Source organism: Balaenoptera borealis (genome assembly GCF_965194805.1).
Source record: "Balaenoptera borealis genome assembly, chromosome: 5".
Classification (NCBI taxonomy): domain Eukaryota; kingdom Metazoa; phylum Chordata; class Mammalia; order Artiodactyla; family Balaenopteridae; genus Balaenoptera; species Balaenoptera borealis.
The window spans coordinates 63,196,829-63,214,504 of record NC_138862.1 but is presented as its reverse complement, the minus strand read 5'-3'; the positions used below and the strand labels follow the sequence as shown (position 1 = coordinate 63,214,504).

Sequence of the window (17,676 nt, the reverse complement as noted above, 5' to 3'; positions counted from 1 at the left end):
ATATGTCGAAACCTAAATCGCCCAGGTGGTGGTATTTGGAGGGGGTGCCTTTCAGAGGTGATTAGGTCATGAGGACTGAGCCTTTCATAAATGGGATTAGTAATTTTATAAGAGAGATCCCTCACCCCTTCTGCCATGTGAGGACACAGTAAAAATAAGGGTCTCTAAACCAGGAAGTGAGCCCACACCAGACACTGGATCTGCCAGCACCTTGATCTTGGACTTCACAGCCCCCAGAACTGTAAGAAATAAATTTTTGTTGTTTATAAACTACCCAGTCCATGGTATTCTGTTAGAGCAGCTCTAGTGGACTAAGACAAAGGGTACAGCTTATAAAGCTGGGTCTGGCAATAACTTACTTCTAAGTTTTCAGGATAGCTAGTACATTGCCAAGGCCATCATTAGTGCTCAGTTCATCTGATTGATTAATTGGTTCAGCTGATACTTACAATTGCTCCCTGAAGCTGACTAAATACATATTAGAACCCAGGGAAAGTGAGGCATAGAGAGGTTAAGTGACTTGTTTAAAATGACAGTTAAGCCTGAAGCCCCTCCCACCCTGGCCGCAAGGGTTGCTGGGACAACCCCCATCTTCTTTAGGCACGTTGGGCAAGCCACTGGCGCTGGGGAGAGGAGACATGGCTGTCGCTGTTAGTGACCTGTGGCATGTCTCTGTGGGACCGGGAACTTAAAGATAGCCAGAATGGCAGAAAATGGTGATAATGAAAAAATGGGTGCTCTGGAGGCCAAAATCTGTCATCAACTCGAGTATTATTTTGGTGACTTCAATTTGCCACGTGACAAAGTTATAAAGGAACAGATCAAACTGGATGAAGGCTGGGTACCTTTGGAGGTAATGATAAAATTTAATAGGCTAAACCGTCTAACAACAGACTTTAATGTCATAATAGAAGCATTGAGCAAATCAAAGGCGGAACTCATGGAAATAAGTGAAGATAAAACTAAAATTAGAAGATCTCCAAGCAAACCCCTCCCTGAAGTGACTGATGAGTATAAAAATGATGTAAAAAACAGATCTGTTTATATTAAAGGCTTCCCAATTGATGCAACCCTTGATGACATAAAAGAATGGTTGGAGGATAAAGGTCAGGTACCAAACATTCAGATGAGAAGAACATTGCACAAAGCATTTAAGGGATCAATATTTGCTGTATTTGATACCGTTGAATCTGCTAAGAAGTTTGTCGAGGCCCCTGGCCAGAAGTACAAAGACACAGACCTGATAATACTTTTCAAGGAAGATTACTTTGCAAAAAATAAAAATGAAGAAAGAAAGCAAAATAAAATAGAAGCTAAATTACGAGCTAAACAAGAGCAAGAAGAAAAACAAAAGTTAGCAGAAAATGCTGAAATGAAATCTCTAGAAGAAAAGATTGGCTGCTTGCTGAAATTCTCGGGGGACTTACATGATCAGATGTGTAGAGAAGATTTGCATATCCTTTTCTCAGATCATGGTGAAATAAAATGGATAGACTTTGTCAGAGGAGCCAAAGAGGGAATAATTCTGTTTAAAGAAAAAACTAAGGAAGCACTGGATAAAGCAAAAGATGCAAATAATGGTAACCTACAATTAAGGAACAAAGAGGTCACCTGGGAAGTACTAGAAGGAGATGTGGAAAAAGAAGCATTGAAAAAAATAATAGAAGATCAACAAGAATCCCTAAACAAATGGAAGTCAAAAGGTCACAGATTTAAAGGAAAAGGAAAGGGAAATAAAGCTGCCCAGACTGGGTCTCCTAAAGGAAAAGTACAGTTTCAGGGCAAGAAAACTAAATTTGATAATGATGATGAACATGATGAAAATGGTGCATCTAGATCACTAAAAAGAGCAAGAGAAGAAACAGACAAAGAAGAACCTGCATCAAAACAACAGAGAATGGTGCCGGAGACCAGTAATTTAGTAAACATTTTTTATTCATTGTAATTAGATTTTAAGCTGCTTTTGTCTTTGGAGGCTTTTAAAAAGAAAACCGAATTAGGTCCACTTCAATGTCCACCTGTAAGAAAGGAAAACTTTTTTGTTGTTTAACTTGTCTTTTTTTGTTGTTGTTATCCAAATGAGTATTTTTTTATATATAATTCTGTTTGTGTTCTTTCAGATTATTCAAATGTCAAAAGAAACATTCTTCCACTAAATTGCCTTTGTAATATGAGGATGTATTAGTACAAAGTAATAAAATGTATACTGCATAAAAATAAAGTTAGTTTATTAAAAAAATAAAATTAAAAAAAATTTAAAAAATAAAATAAAATGACACAGTTTGCAGCAGATCTAAGACTAGAAACCTCGTTCATTTCTTTTTCAACTATTCTAGTCTTTGTAGAATTAGCATTTCACAAAGAAAGGTCTCACAGCAAAGATGAAATAAGAAGACTGCCTGTTGGTTTTAGAACGTCAAGGCACTCCTAAGGCTTACTCAGTAGAAGTAACCCATGGTTTCCTGGGTGATGATGAGCCTTTAACTGTGTGCAGGCCCTGTGAAGAGATGATAATAATAATAGATAACACCCACTGGGCATTTTACTGAGTGTCTGGCTCTATTGTCGGTTTTTGTATACTTTACCTCACTGTGTCCTCACAACAACTTCTCAAGGCAGGACTCTGAGTTGGAAGACAAAAGCTGAAACTAGAATCCTACTGAGAAATGCATTCTTCTAAAAGTATTAGACTTACCCTCTCAAAAAAGAGAAATTATAATTAAGTGTTTAGGAATAGGAGAATCTCAAAGTCCTATGCTCTCCCCATTGGATGGTAAGCATGGTGCTACCAATATGAACTCATAGTATAGGAATCAAGTCTGTGCATTTTGCTTGTTGGTTTAAAATTCAGTTAGGTGACCCTAAATTTCTAGCTCAAGTCTAAATCCATAATTTTACTTGCCAATTTGGCCACCTGGATGAACCCATAGTTTCCTCATACAGAAATTTTGCAAATTGATTTTTTTTTTACCTGTTGAACATAGCAAACCTCTTCAAAACATAGTAGCTTAAAACAACAATCATATTTTTTTTAGCTCAGTATCCTGCTGGTGGGTAATTTAGCTTGGGCTAAACTGGGCAGTTCTGATCTTGCTGGGCTCAGCTGATTTCACTCATGTGGCTGAAGTTATCTGGCAGTTGTCTGGGGGTTGACTGGTCTAGAAGCGACTTTGCTGGTGTGGTAGACTGAATAATGCCCCCCACTACCAAGATGCTCACTTCCTGGTCCCTGGAACCTGTGAATATATTATTTTATATAGCAAAAGGGATTTTGCAGGTGTGATTAAGTTAAAGATCTAGAGATGGGGGAGTATAGTGGATTATACAGGTGGGTCCAGTGATATCACAAATGTTCTTATAAGAGGGAGGTAGAGGGAGATGCTTCTACAGAAGAGAAGAAGTTGATGTGATGACAGAAGCATAGATTGCAATAATGAACTTTGGAGACGGAGGAAGAGCCCATAAGACAGGGGATATAGTCAGACACTAGAGGCTGAAAAAGCCTCTCCTCAGAGCCTCAAGAAGGAACCAGAACTCCTGACACCTTGATTTTAACTTAGCAAACCTGATTTTGGACTTCTAACCTTCAGAATTATAAGAGAATTTTTTTGTTGTTTTAAGCCACTAAATTTGTGGTAAATTTGTTATAGCAGCAAAAGGAAACTAATACAGCTGAGATAGCTGGAATGACTGGGGCCCCTCTCCAAATACATGTTCTTCCTTCCTGCCTTCCCTCCTCAATGTACATCCTACCCTCTAGCCATACTGAACTGCCAGCAGATCCTATAGCATTACCATAAAATCTACAAACATAGATAAGTTTTTTTTTTATTATTTGTATTTACTTCTGAACACCCAGGCTTACTTTTTTTATGGGATGCATTAAATGTGAAGATTTATTCAGTGAATATCAGAGGTGTAATTCATCTAAAGCAATGAATCATAGATGCATATGCAAAGATTGATGGAAATACTTCATTAATGCACTGTATTCATTGTAATCTTGTGCAGCCCATTTAACTGCACCATTAGTAAGGAGTACCACATAGAACGTACCATGTGATGTTTTTGAATATGCCATGTATTTTAATGTAATATCAATAATTCATTTGTAAACATTTATATGTATATTTGTTAATGTTTACAGACATTATGGACACCATGTATAATGCCCGTGATGTTCCATGCTTCCCTGTGTGAGATGCCCTATCCCACCTTGATGGCTTTACTATATCCTAATTTTCCTTCAATACTTGGATCAATTAATTTCTTTATGAAACACTTCCCTATCACTCATTCCTAGTGGCTACATTGCCATCAAACCTCCTCCTTATTCCCTTGATCTTTTGAATTTCATAAAGTGTAAAATGAAATGTATTCTATAAAGGATTAATACAGGATACATACCTTAAGCAAAAGTTGACTTCAACTTCAGGGAAGGTAGAAACAAGTCTAATCGGGGATAAATAAACAGAAAAGCTAGTCCTCTGAGAATTAAACTGTCCACAAAAGGCATATAAGCTCTTCTCAGATAATAGAGAATTACAGAAGTTAAATTATGTGCTTGAGAGAAGCAGTCAATCAAGTCCGTCAGCTGGTTAAAAATAAACCTAGAGATGTCATCACTATAAATTTATTTTTTATCTAGGATCTTTCCTTTCCCATTTAAAATCATTCTCAAATCTTACATTTTCTATGAAGTCTTCATCTACTAATATGCATCTCTGTTCAATGTTCACAATTATCTGTACTTTACCCATTTTTTTCTTTTTTCATAAGCATTGGGGGCAGAGTCCTAATTTATATCTATGATATATTCATAAAGTGCAGGGTGCATTCACAAAGCTTCATATATAATCATAATAACAATAATCTGTACTACAAATGACAGATATAGAATTGCTATTCCATACCTCAAAATCTCAAATCAGAATAAATAAATCTGTATGCATTTCATTAAAACATTTCTCTCAAATTTGGTTTGAGGAACATAGATAACAATCTGCCTATTCCTGCAATGATTTTTTTCATTGAAAATGTGTCTAGCAATTTCTAATACATGCTCACACAAACTTAGTTTGCATTTAGTAAATAAAGTCAGATGTTTTATAAAAACAGTGAATTGGTTTTATGGTTCATCTGCTTGATGGAATATTACATAGCCATTAAAATGATGAATGTGCAGACTATCCAGGTACATGAAAAACAATATATTGTGAGAAAAGTAACACACAGTGTGATGATATGATTATATCCATTGTGTGCATTGTTTGTTATATGTAAAGCTTGGAAGAGGCCACAGAGCAATATAAATAGCTGTTTTCCTAGGAAGCTACTGTATTTTTTTTCATATTTGAATTTTTTTAAAGCAAGAGTATTTGGGTTGGGATTAACATATACACACTACTATATATAAAATAGATAACCAACAAGGACCTACTGTATAGCACAGGGAATTATACTCAATATTTTTTAATAACCTATATAGGACAAGAATCTGAAAGAGAATATATACAACTGAATCACTGTGCTGTACACCTGAAACTAATACAACATTTTAATTCAACTATAATTCATTAAAAATACAGTATTTATTGAAATAAACTTTTACCTTACCAGACATATAGATTCTTATAATTTATGCTATGTCCATACAAATAAAAAGGGAAGTTTAAAGGCAGTTTCTCATCTGTAAAATGAGGACATTGGTTAAAATCATCTCTGGGCTTCCTTTGGTCATTCATGACAATATTACTAGGAAGGAGAAGGTTTTCCTCTTTATTTTCATGACTGTAAGAGGAAATTACAAACAGTCTTTTAGAGTCAGATGACTTGTTTTAAATCATCCCGCCACCTCCAAATAGCCATTGAATATTTGACCTGGGACAAGATGCTTACCCTTCCTAAATCTTGGTTTCTTCACCCATAAAGTGGAGGTAAGAAAACTTTCCCCTATAATATTCTAGAGAGGACTAAATGAGAAAAAGCATATAAAGCAAGTGCTTTGCTCAGAACCTGGTACGTATTAAGCTTTCAATAAAAGTAGTTATCCACACATACCTTGAGGCCATACCTGATTTACCGATAATTTCTTTTTTCAAAGAAAAGCCAATGAAAGAATATGCCTAAGAATAGTACTCTGCAACATTTAGGCCATTCTAGATGAAATCTCAATCAACAGGGAGTTTCTTTTCTTTTCTTTAAAAGAAATGATTTCATATATTCAAACTTAATTCATAATGAAAGCAGGTTTTTGCATGATGCCTGTAGTAGGTGACCTTTCTGCCGATGGGGCTTTGTGATAGAGTTGCAGGTATCCTGAGAACACATTGAACATTTTGTGAATTGATTCCTTTTGGTGAAAGGCAGTGGAATTTGGGACTAAAGTCTTTACACTAGATGAAATGTCAATCACGGTGCATTCAACATTTAAATATTTGAATAGATCACTTGTGAGCTTTGTCATTCTCTTCTCCATCCTTCTTCTATAAAGCACGTCTAAAATGCTGGGTCTGTATTTTGAGTGTGTCTTGTGTTCCCATCCTGACTGTAAGCTTTAGTATAAAGGTGCAGTAAAGAAAAACAAACAGGTAATCAAAAGAATGATTAAAATATGGTCAGATTTCTACATAATTTATATGTCTTACACATCTGTCTTAGCCTTATTGTCAATAGGTTTAGAAAAACCCTCCAACTTACTAAAAGGGTGCAATTAAAGGCTTTTTGAAACCATGTAAGGGAAAGACTTTTTCTCATCTTTATTATAAAGGTATGCAGCTCTCTCTCTTATAGGGAAATATTTAACCTATCCTTACTTCTGTGAGGCCCACCCAGAGAACAGGCAAGAATTTTGAAACAAACCTCTGGCTCTCAAGAATTGGCAATCTCTGATATGTGAGGATCGATTTTAAAGACTATGACACTTGCGTGGGGTTAAATAATCCGGGCTTGTTAAATAATGAGGACTTTACTTAGGGAGAACATAGATGGGTTCAAACTAGCCAATGTTAGAACTAGCTTCCTGAAGCTTCTAACAGGTGAATTTAAGACAAAGGAAAAGCTATTGTGTAGCTTTTGTAATCTGCCCCCTCTCTTCAGGCTAGGTTACTGCTCTCTTTTCAACTCCCATAATTCACTGTATTATAACAATCTGTCTTCAGATCATAGCATGGATTCTTTGAGATTAAGGACCAAGGATTGATTATTCATCTTTGTTCAACTAGCATCTGGTTCCCAGGACAATAAACATAGCCATTTGACTACTTCAAAAGGTAGAGAAGTCAAAATTTTAATTAGGTTCAGGATATGATTTATCTGTAGTGACTTAAGGAGAGAATATAGGCTTCAGTGGTTGATAGCTATTAGGACTACCACCATGATTTGCAAGAAACCATCTTTTGTTCTTCTGTCAGGAGCAGAACTGCACTGAATGGAGTATTTTTGTAACCCTGGACCCTTTTCTGAGCTATGGCTCTAAATAATTCTTTAGGTTGATGTCCAGCAGCTTGGAATATCTATGTACTGCACAGCATTTATCTGGCTTGCACAATAATTAGCAATCATTTAATTTTTTTGGACCTCAATTCCATCACCTAGAAAGTGAGGTCCTGGGACTAGATTGACTTCAAGATAGGACTCCACTCTCTGTATGTTTTTACCTGGTGATCAATGGTTAGATTTTTAGGGCCACATGCTGTTTTTTACATCAATAGGTTCTCCTCTCCTCCACATCATAACACCTTGATTTTAGTATCCCACTCAAAACAAAAGTAGAGAGTAAAGAAAAAAGCTGTTTTCTAACTCAGTACTAAAATAACAGGGGCAAGACTGAAAATAAGTAGCTAAGAAAATTGCTTTTTGTGTCGTATAATTTTTTTTTCAAGTTTGCCTATTATAACTCTTTTTTATTTTCAAGAAAATGCCATCAAATTGGAAGGCTTTCTATTTCCTGCTGGCTGCCTTTTTCTTTTTCCTTCCATCTCCTGCCAGAGACTGTGTACTGAAAGCAATTTTAACAGATGTGACTAATGAAGGGTTGCGTACATGCACCATTATTTTACGACCAGGAACTCTTCTAGATCTCTTCTAGACTTTTCTCCTGATTGCTGCAGAGTTTAATCACTCTGTATTGTACTAGTTTTCCCATGTGTGAAATGGACAGGGATCTAGCATACATGTCTCTGGATGCTGCTGTGATGTAAACCATAAGTGATTGATACTTGTCTATCATATTAGTATCCCTTGGCAAAAGCACAGCAAGGCACAGTAATCATTGCATTGCCTACATGTGTCCCTGTGGCTGGTTTGCCTTTTACAGCTGGGGAAGTAGACTTAATTCTGCGCTGCTTTGCTGTGGACAGAGGGACTTCATCTTTCTTACTTTACTTGAACTTGACTGCCCTCTTGGGAACTGTTTCTTTCTCTGTGAAAATTCCCAAACCTCATAACTCATCACTGATAACAAAATAAGCAAGCAAACAACAACAACAAAAAATGTTTAATTACAAAAACGAAACCAATATCTTACCAAAGTGAGCAGATTATATTACTTGCCATTGTTACATATCAAAACAAAATGTATAGACTGTACACATTTACTACTGTGACATTAACACTGTCTACTCACCTTATTTGAGATGTGGGGAACAACTCACTGAATATTAGCAGCACAACTTTCCAACAGGGTGGACCTTAGGAGGAATTTAGTTTTCCCAGTCATCTAATCCAGTCCGATTTTGTGACCACTTATTGTGCATGGTGTTCCATAGGCATCTTGAAGCATATAAAAATGAATGACATGGATTTCCCATTTTAAACTTTTATTAAATACAACTTGATGTATGATATACCAAAAAACAGTCTCATTTAGAATATTGGGATCTTTAAGGAACATTGGAGAAAAGGAAGCCATAACTCTTCCTATCTTTATACAAATGGAAAATCTTGGTAGAAAAGTTTGTTAAACATGAGAACTTAGGTACAGAGAATAATGTAAGGGCATGGATTTTTTTTTTTTTTTTTTTTTTTTTAAAGACACCAATTGTACTTGAACATTTGTTACTCTTTTTTTTTTTTTAATTTATTTTTGTCTGTGTTGGGTCTTCGTTTCTGTGCGAGGGCTTTCTCTAGTTGTGGCAAGCGGGGACCACTCTTCATCACGGTGCACGGGCCTCTCACTATTGCGGCCTCTCTTGTTGCGGAGCACAGGCTCCAGACGCGCAGGCTCAGTAGTTGTGACTCACGTGCCTAGTTGCTCCGCGGCATGTGGGATCTTCCCAGACCAGGGCTCGAACCCGTGTCCACCGCATTAGCAGGCAGATTCTCAACCACTGCGCCACCAGGGAAGCCCCCCAGCATGGATTTTTGAATCAGATATACCAAGGTCTGAATTCTGCCAGTTATTTCCCCAGATATTTAGATAAGTTATTTAATTTAATAACTTATCTTCAGATAAGTTATTTAATTTCTTGAAACTTCACTTTCTCTTCTGTGTATAAAATTCCATTTAGTGGTTCAAAATTTGTTGAATATTAACAAGTTAATGTATGACTCAACTTAATGAAAAGGATGTTTATAGGATGGTGGGAAAGACATGATCGAATGCCCAGTATTGAGTACTTGCTACTGCTGGGACTGCTGTTGCTTCTGTCACCACCACTACCATTAGTACTACTGCCACCACCACTAGTACTACTACTAGTAGTACTACTGCTATTGCTACTACTACCACTAGTACTACTGTTACTACTACCACCACCACTAACACTACTACTACTACCACCATCACCACTAGTAGTAGTACTACTACTATTACTACTACCACCACTAGCACTACTACTACTACCGCCACCACTACAACTACAATACTGCAATAGTAGTAATACTACTACCACCACTACTATCACAGCAGTTTCTACATGTTGTTATCTTCATGATTATCACATTACCAATCACTCTTCTTGTCATCATCATCATCATTTTCATTAAGAAAGATGAAGTAATGAGCTCCCCAGATATGAGAAAAAATATGTTTCTTAAATTCCTCTGAACACTTTGCAAGTTCCCATTCCTATTCTTGGCAGCCTCTACTTTATAGAGCAATATCAGTGTAGGTCACGAAAGAAGTTCAGGGCAGAAACTACCTATGTTAGACTTCTAGTGATCCAAAACTAATTTTGTTTTAAAATTAGTACCAACAATGAAAATCAAATACAAACAAGGGATGGAAACTGAAAGATAATTAAAGGTAATTCAAGGAATATAGCAATATAGGTCAAGTGGAAATAAAGGGAAGAGAGATTCACCCAAGAAATAGAATGTGACTGTTTGGGAAGAAAAAAAAAATCGTGAATCAAGGTAAACCTTCCCTTAAAAAGACAGAAAAAAATGAAAGAGAATTTTTTTTTATGAAACAGGCTGAAATAATGGATGACATAGATTCTATTTGCAGTTCTCCTTGGAACATATTACCTGTGTTGAATTCATGCTAAAAATTCTCTCCTGAGAGGCAGCCAATGTAGTGACAATAATCCCAACCTAGGTCCCATGCCTGAATTTATTACTAAATATCTGAGTGACCACGACCAAGTCCTGAGATCCTGCCATGGGTAGGTCCTATGATGATATTCAAAACGCAACATTCCTCAGCTACTTTCCAACTTAAACATGTGAATATTTTTATTAATCAGAAAATAGAAAGGAGTGCCTTGGATGCTGCTTAATTTAAATTTAGAAACAGTCTCTTTCAAGTGAATGTTCAAGATTCCAAGGCAATAATTTAGGAAAGGATATGCCCATTGGAAGAAGAGATGAGAACACATTTTAAAGGTCAAGAGTGTATAACATTGTTGTATTGATTCTAGCTGCCCTCTGAGGCCCCATATGGGCCATAGTTGACTATATTAAATACAAACACTTTCTCAAGCACTGGAGAATTTTGATTTCAAAACGATGACCTGGTATTGTTCTGGGCTGTAAAGTAGTTTCAGATCAATTGGAGGTCCCAGTGTTTAATCGTTGTGGGTGGAGGGTGGAGTGCGGAGGTGATGTGTGATGTGTGAGAGTGTATCTGTATCTGTGTGATAGAGTGAAGTATGAGGACTATTATTTTTTAGACTTAATGCCTGGTCTTTTCACTGTTTTCCTTCCCTACTCTTCTTCTAAGATATCTGGGAAGATATGCTAGTGAATCATTTTTATGTTGGGGGTGGGGATGGGTAGAGAAGTATCCTAGAAGCCAATTGGTTAAAAAAAAATTTAACATCTCTAAAAGCACAATCAAGGAACTAATCATTGTTACCTTAAATCTTAGTTAAATGTTAAACAGTGTGTACTACCAAATTCCTGTACAAAAGACTAGTTGTACCTCTAAAGAAGTAACTTGCCCAGCACACAGCTCTTTCTAAACTTACTTAAAGAAAAGGTGCATCATTCTCTCTCTACACTTAGCTTAACAGCCTTCATTTTTTCCTCTTTATTTCAATTTATTTTTGTCTTCAGAAATGACTCATACATATAGTTTAAAAATTCAAATAATACTTTAAGCTTAATGATAAAAATAGCACCCTATCTTTCCCCCCAAATTCTTCCACTTACATTCCCCAGAGGCAACGACTCTCAACACTTTAGCTGTGCGATTGTCTCTGTATCTCTAAATGACATGCTTACACTACTATTTATTTTTTCAATTTATTATATAATTTATTGACCCCCCCCCACTATTGACAGTGATTCAAGTTATACACAGTTCCCTTCTTTTTATATAGGTATAATATAATATGGGATTAGATCAGTAGTCAGTGCATTCATGCACTGTGTTTGTGTAATGTGGACTGTGTAGCCAATCACTATCAAACCATATAGTCTACTTGAATTTCATTTCCTATCTTGGCCTAATAGAAAGGTCCTTTCTGGGGTTCTGTGGTGCAAATTACCTTGCTGCTTCTCTTTTTCCATTAATATCATCAGTTTCAACTTTCTCCCACCTGGTGAGTAACTTACCACTCTTTTCTCTGCTTTCTAACTTAAAAATAGCATTACTCTCACTAATAGTAAGTATAATTGTTTATATTTATTTTTATTATGTTCAAATTTGTTCATGTATTAATATTATTAATATGACATATTTGTTAATAATATTCATTCACCTATATAACTGATAATTATTAGATATTATATTACATATTAATATTAAGTTATTAATATCATTAATGATTAATAACAATAGCTATTATTTGCTGTGGTTTCCTATACCATACTCTTTGTCCTTTTGTCTTTTGTTAAAAATTATTTTTTTGTCCCTTTACTCTTATTGTCATGTGGTTTTAGAGAGAACAGAGATAGCTACATGGATTTCATATTCTGTGTTTAAACGGAAATGCCAAGTCTTTCTGTGTCAGTTTCTCAAGCCTACATTTGTTATTCTCTTATTCATGTGCTGTGCTTCAGTTTCTGTTTACTCCATAAAGGAAGGCAGTGAGTGAGTGCTTGGTGCACATTTGCATTAGTAGGTTAACTATATACTATTAGTTGGTAAGCTAATATAATAATTATTATAGCTAATGAAAATGAAATCATGCAAAAAGTAGTTTTTTTTTTAAATTAAGATAAGTATAATAAACATCATGATTTGAAAATTAGGGAAAAAGCAATTGTTTCCATTTATTTGGTATTAACTCCATGGTAGGTAACTACACTCAACACTTTATATAATAATCTTATTTAATTCTCATAATAACTTTACAATATAGTTTTTTTTTAATAGATGAGAAAACTGAGAGTTAAAGAGGTAACTTGCCCAACCAGCAAAATTAGTAAAAATCCAAACGTAGTACTCTTTCTACTATACTATGTTATAATTGGATGGTAGTGGTCAAGCAAAGGCAAGGTTTTATTATATGTTGCTGAAGAAAGTATACATTGATAGAAACTGTATGGAAGAAATTTGGCAATATTTATTAATATTAAAAATTTGTATAATTGTTGACAGAAATTAAATTTTTGAAAATTTATCCTACAAATCAGGTGCACACATATGAAATGATATAATATCATTTATATTGACAACCATATAATGGCATATTATGCAGCTGAAAAAAAAGAGATGCTCTTTATGTACTAATATGACAAGATCTCCTGTTAACCAAATAAATAAATAAATAAATAAATAAATAAATAAATAAATAAATAAATAAATAAATAAAAGGCAGGATGCATAGAACAATGGGAGCAGTTGAGAACAGAATGCTATTTTTACATTTAACAGGGGGATATGAACATACTGAAATGCAGTTGTATTTCTCTAGGTGAACTCTGGCGGGATACTTAAGAAACTAGCAAGAGTGCATACCCGTAGGCAGTGGGGGCTGAGAAGAGGTTGGATGGGTGACAGGTATAGAAAAGTTACTTTACAGAATACAGCTTTTTATATGTAAAAAAAATTAACCACATGAATGTTTCATGTTCAGAATATATTAAAGATACTTCCAGTTCTTGATAATTTATATTAATGTATTCACATGTAAACAATAACGTATGGTACCATACAAAGAAATACCAAGAGTATATGTACATGCCTGAAGATGTAGGTGTCATGTATTTTATAAAATTATTTCTGAATATCATTGATATTGAAGTATTTTAGGAAGACTTTGGGAAATCCCCATAAGAGAAGGAAGCAGGAGAATAACCTGAATTGGGAAATGGGTGATAGGAATAGTACTTCTACAATAAGTCTGCCTAAATCAGTGTTGCTCTCATGGCATGTGTAGATACACCTTGGTGAGCTTCAGTACTCTAGCAGAGAAAGGAGTTCTCTAAACCAGCCCCTACATAACTAACATGGGACTGGTTTAAAGTGTTCTGTGTCCCATCAGCTAAGATTTAAAGCCACCAGGATTGAATATCTGACTGTGTGTGTGTCCAAAGTTTGGGGCTTCTTAGACAGATGAGGTACAACAGCAGACACATCAAACTGGGAAGTGGTTTGTCCACCATCCTGACATTTCTTATCTGTGCTTTGATCAGCTGTACATTGGCATCTGTTGCCTTCACTCCAATGAATTTTTTCTGGAGTATCAGACCTACTTTCTCACAATCCACAAATGGGGTTTCTTATAAAATCCAAAACTCAAGATTGCAGAAAATCTATAAACATTCAAATAGGTTTTTCACATACTTAACCATCCTACAATGGGACATATAACACCAGAGGTAGTGTGCTATTATTCTATGACTTTTGATAAATGTAATATTGATCCTAGGCTGTGCTTCATAGTAAACTTCTGAAATCTTTTGATTCTATATTAGAGTCTTGACTCTATAAAAAAATTTCCTGCCTATGAGACATTCATTTTTAGGTCATCCTGCTCAAGACTGTTTATGACTGAAAATGCAATGATATAAATCCTTTGGTGTTCTTATTCTTACACAAGCTACTCTCCCTTCCGTGTAATTAAAGAGAGATATAGTAGAGCAGAACCATGTGTACAATTTTTCTTAAGTTGTCTAGACTTTAGTGTCTAGCTTCTTATAAAGTGGAATTTCATGTTTCATTTATTCCTCATAGCAACAAATATATCTATTAAAATGTATTACAGTTAGGGAGGCATAATATTTAAAGAATATGCAGTAAACCCTTCAGAAATCTATCTACTACTTCCATCCTAGGGATGTGATGGTATCTTACTGGCACAAATAGTTTAAGTGCCTAGATATCTGTCCAGACCTCCATTCTTTCCTCTCATCAGAATGACCATAACGGATTGAATTCCCTCAACCATGAATGTACTTTATGGATGAGTTGATTTCAACTTTACAAGAATTTAGCTGCTTACTTTAGAACACAGCTACTACCAAACAAGTGATCCTATTATGTACAAAGAATGTGGCATCTTGGGAATTCCCTGGTGGTCCAGTGGTTAGGATGCCATGCTTCCACTACGGGGGGCTCAGGTTTGATCCCTGGTTGGGGAACTAAGATCCCACATGCTGTGTGGCACAGCCAAAAAATTAAAAATAAAAAACAAACAAACAAAAAAACAAGAATGTGGCATCTTGACAGATTCAGGCATGTTTATCAGAGACCATAAGACAGGATGACCTACCCATCATTAAAGGGCATCTATGTCCCATCATGGCCATTTGTTGCTAGCACCATAATTCAACAACTTTGTGTCATCTGGTGTTTTAAGGCTTGTATAAGCAATTAAAAGAAACACAGAAATTCTATTCAGTATTTTGTAGACATATGTGTTCTTATAGTCTTGTTGAAAATATTACACAAAAGCATTGACTCAGAAAGTAAACTACATATTAAAATAATCAAACTTTCTATCATAAGTGTTATACGGCATCTTTCTTATGACTGAGAGATGTAACTCCTTAATGTACAAACTTTGATACAACTGCAGTTAACATCACAGTCTGTGCCTATGGGATTCCACACTAAAGATCAAAGAAAGGGAAGCTAAATAGTACACACACATATTTTTATACTTAATTTTAAAACATACAAATCATTAGATAGTTCAGTTGTTTTATTTTATTGTACCTAGATTTTTGCCAAGTCATCTATAATTATGAGTCCTAGTTGACTGATTTTCACAAAAATTTTCTTGTTCAAGGGCAGATGCTGCCCTTGAACCTACTTATTTGAAAGTGCAGCTTGCAATACAATATGATCTTCCCCTGGAAAAAAATGTCCACTGTTAAAGGATGATTATTGCTTAGTCAGCTTTTCAGACTCTCCTGGAAACAATTGTTATGGGAACAGGAGTGGGTGGAAGATGAATAGACTCAAAGGAACACTTTAAAGAAAAGGTTGAAGCAATTTTTCATTGTAAAGGGGGCTAATAATTACAAAGAAATTCGTTCTGGAAAAGATCAATAACTAGAAAATTACCCTTTGAACTCATTGCCATAGGAAATCTATTTAATAATAGTTTCTCTCCAAAAGACTAATTTTTAAATTGATTCATATTGATATTGGCTAGGGCAACTTTTTAACACAAGTAAAAGAAGGCCACAAACATCACTCCAAAAAGCAAGGGAAAACAATGATTTTCTTGCTTTTAGAAAAAAAAATATATATATATACCTTATAGGAAAAATTTATATATATATACCTTATAGGAAAAATTTAAATAATTTCCATTTACCACATTCAGAAATGGTTAAGGTTTAATCTTATGCTGTATACTTATATTTATAAAAATGAAAGATGAATTAAGGAGATCTGAAGCAGAGGAAAATATAAAGTGTAGTACTATAGTTACCAGGGAATATATTTTGGACCATTTCATGCATTGAAAAAGATCTATAAAGTTTTTTTCTTAGTTTTTGTACAACTCAGCTTTATTGAGGTACACATGGCTTACCTAAGTAAGGTAAGCCTTACTTAGGTAATGAGTAAAATTTACTCATTTTAACTGTACATTTTGATGAGTATTAAGAAAGGTATACAGTTGTGTATTCTCAATCACAATCATGATATACAACATTTCCATTAACCTGAAAGTAGCCTTATGCCCTTTTGTAGACAGAAACCCTCTCTCACCCCCAGTTCCTGACAACCACTGATGTTTCTGTCGCTATGTTGTTTGCCTTTTCTAGAATTTCATATAAGTGAAGTAATACAACATATTGTAGGTGTTGGCTGTCTTTTTTCACGTAGCATGATGCTTTAAGGATTCAACTATTTTGTTGCATTTATCCGTAGTTAGAAAGCTAATTGCCAAAAAGTATTCCACTGTATGGATCTACTACAAATTGTTTATCAGTTCATCAGTAAATGGACATTTGGGTCATTTCCAGTGCTTTGGCTGTTACGAATAAAACACCTATGAACATTCAAGTACAAATCTTTTTGCCATCATATGGTTTCATTTTTCTTGTGTAAATACTTAGAAGTGGAATTACTAGGTCATATGGCAAGTCTATGTTTAACTTTAAAAGAAACTATAGTTTCCTCCAAAGAGGCAAAACTGTTTTACATTTCCACCAGCAGTGAATGAGCATTTCATTTACTTCACATTCTCACCAATATCCTGGGTAGTTCTAGATCAGTGAACTATTTTGATTATGAACCACAGTAAGAATTTCATTTTACAGTACAGCTCATGATGCACACACATAACTGAAACATGTTTTAGGAAATAATACTTTGGTTTACTACAAATAAGACAGTATGATTTCTCCTTTCTGTTCTCATATATTTTGCTAAAAATAAAAATGCATGTCTTAACTACTAAACTAATTGCATAACATACTAATAGTTTGACCTATAACTTTAAAAACATAGCTTTGATAACATATATACATACCCATACAAGTATCTAATTTTAGGTTTTTGGTTTATATTTATAATGGGACTATAGGTCTATGGTATAGTGTATATAATTTTCTCTACCAGGGATCAGTTGCTTGAGATTAGAAGGGAAAGCTGGCTGAAGGATTAATCTGGTTTGGGGGTATTGCCAAATAGATAAGAATGACATAAAACAAGGCAAGGGATTGACAGAAGGTGGTTGAACTTTGAATTGAATCAGGGCTGGATGTGGTAGAAAGTATTAGTGGCAAAAAACGTGTAGCATAAGATGGACACAGTTTGGAGCCATTACAACCATTACCCTCAGCCACCAAAGTGGCTACCATCTCTCTTCATCCGTTCAAACTATT

The 17,676-nt window shown here is 35.1% G+C and overlaps 1 pseudogene across 1 annotated transcript; it reads left to right on the top strand.

Annotated features, from left to right (window-relative positions):
• The first annotated feature begins 589 nt into the window (after window positions 1-589).
• On the top strand, window positions 590-16,111 carry LOC309630015 (lupus La protein homolog pseudogene; annotated as a pseudogene). Its single transcript has one exon. The product of its transcript is annotated as a lupus La protein homolog pseudogene (transcript).
• Window positions 16,112-17,676: the final 1,565 nt, after the last annotated feature.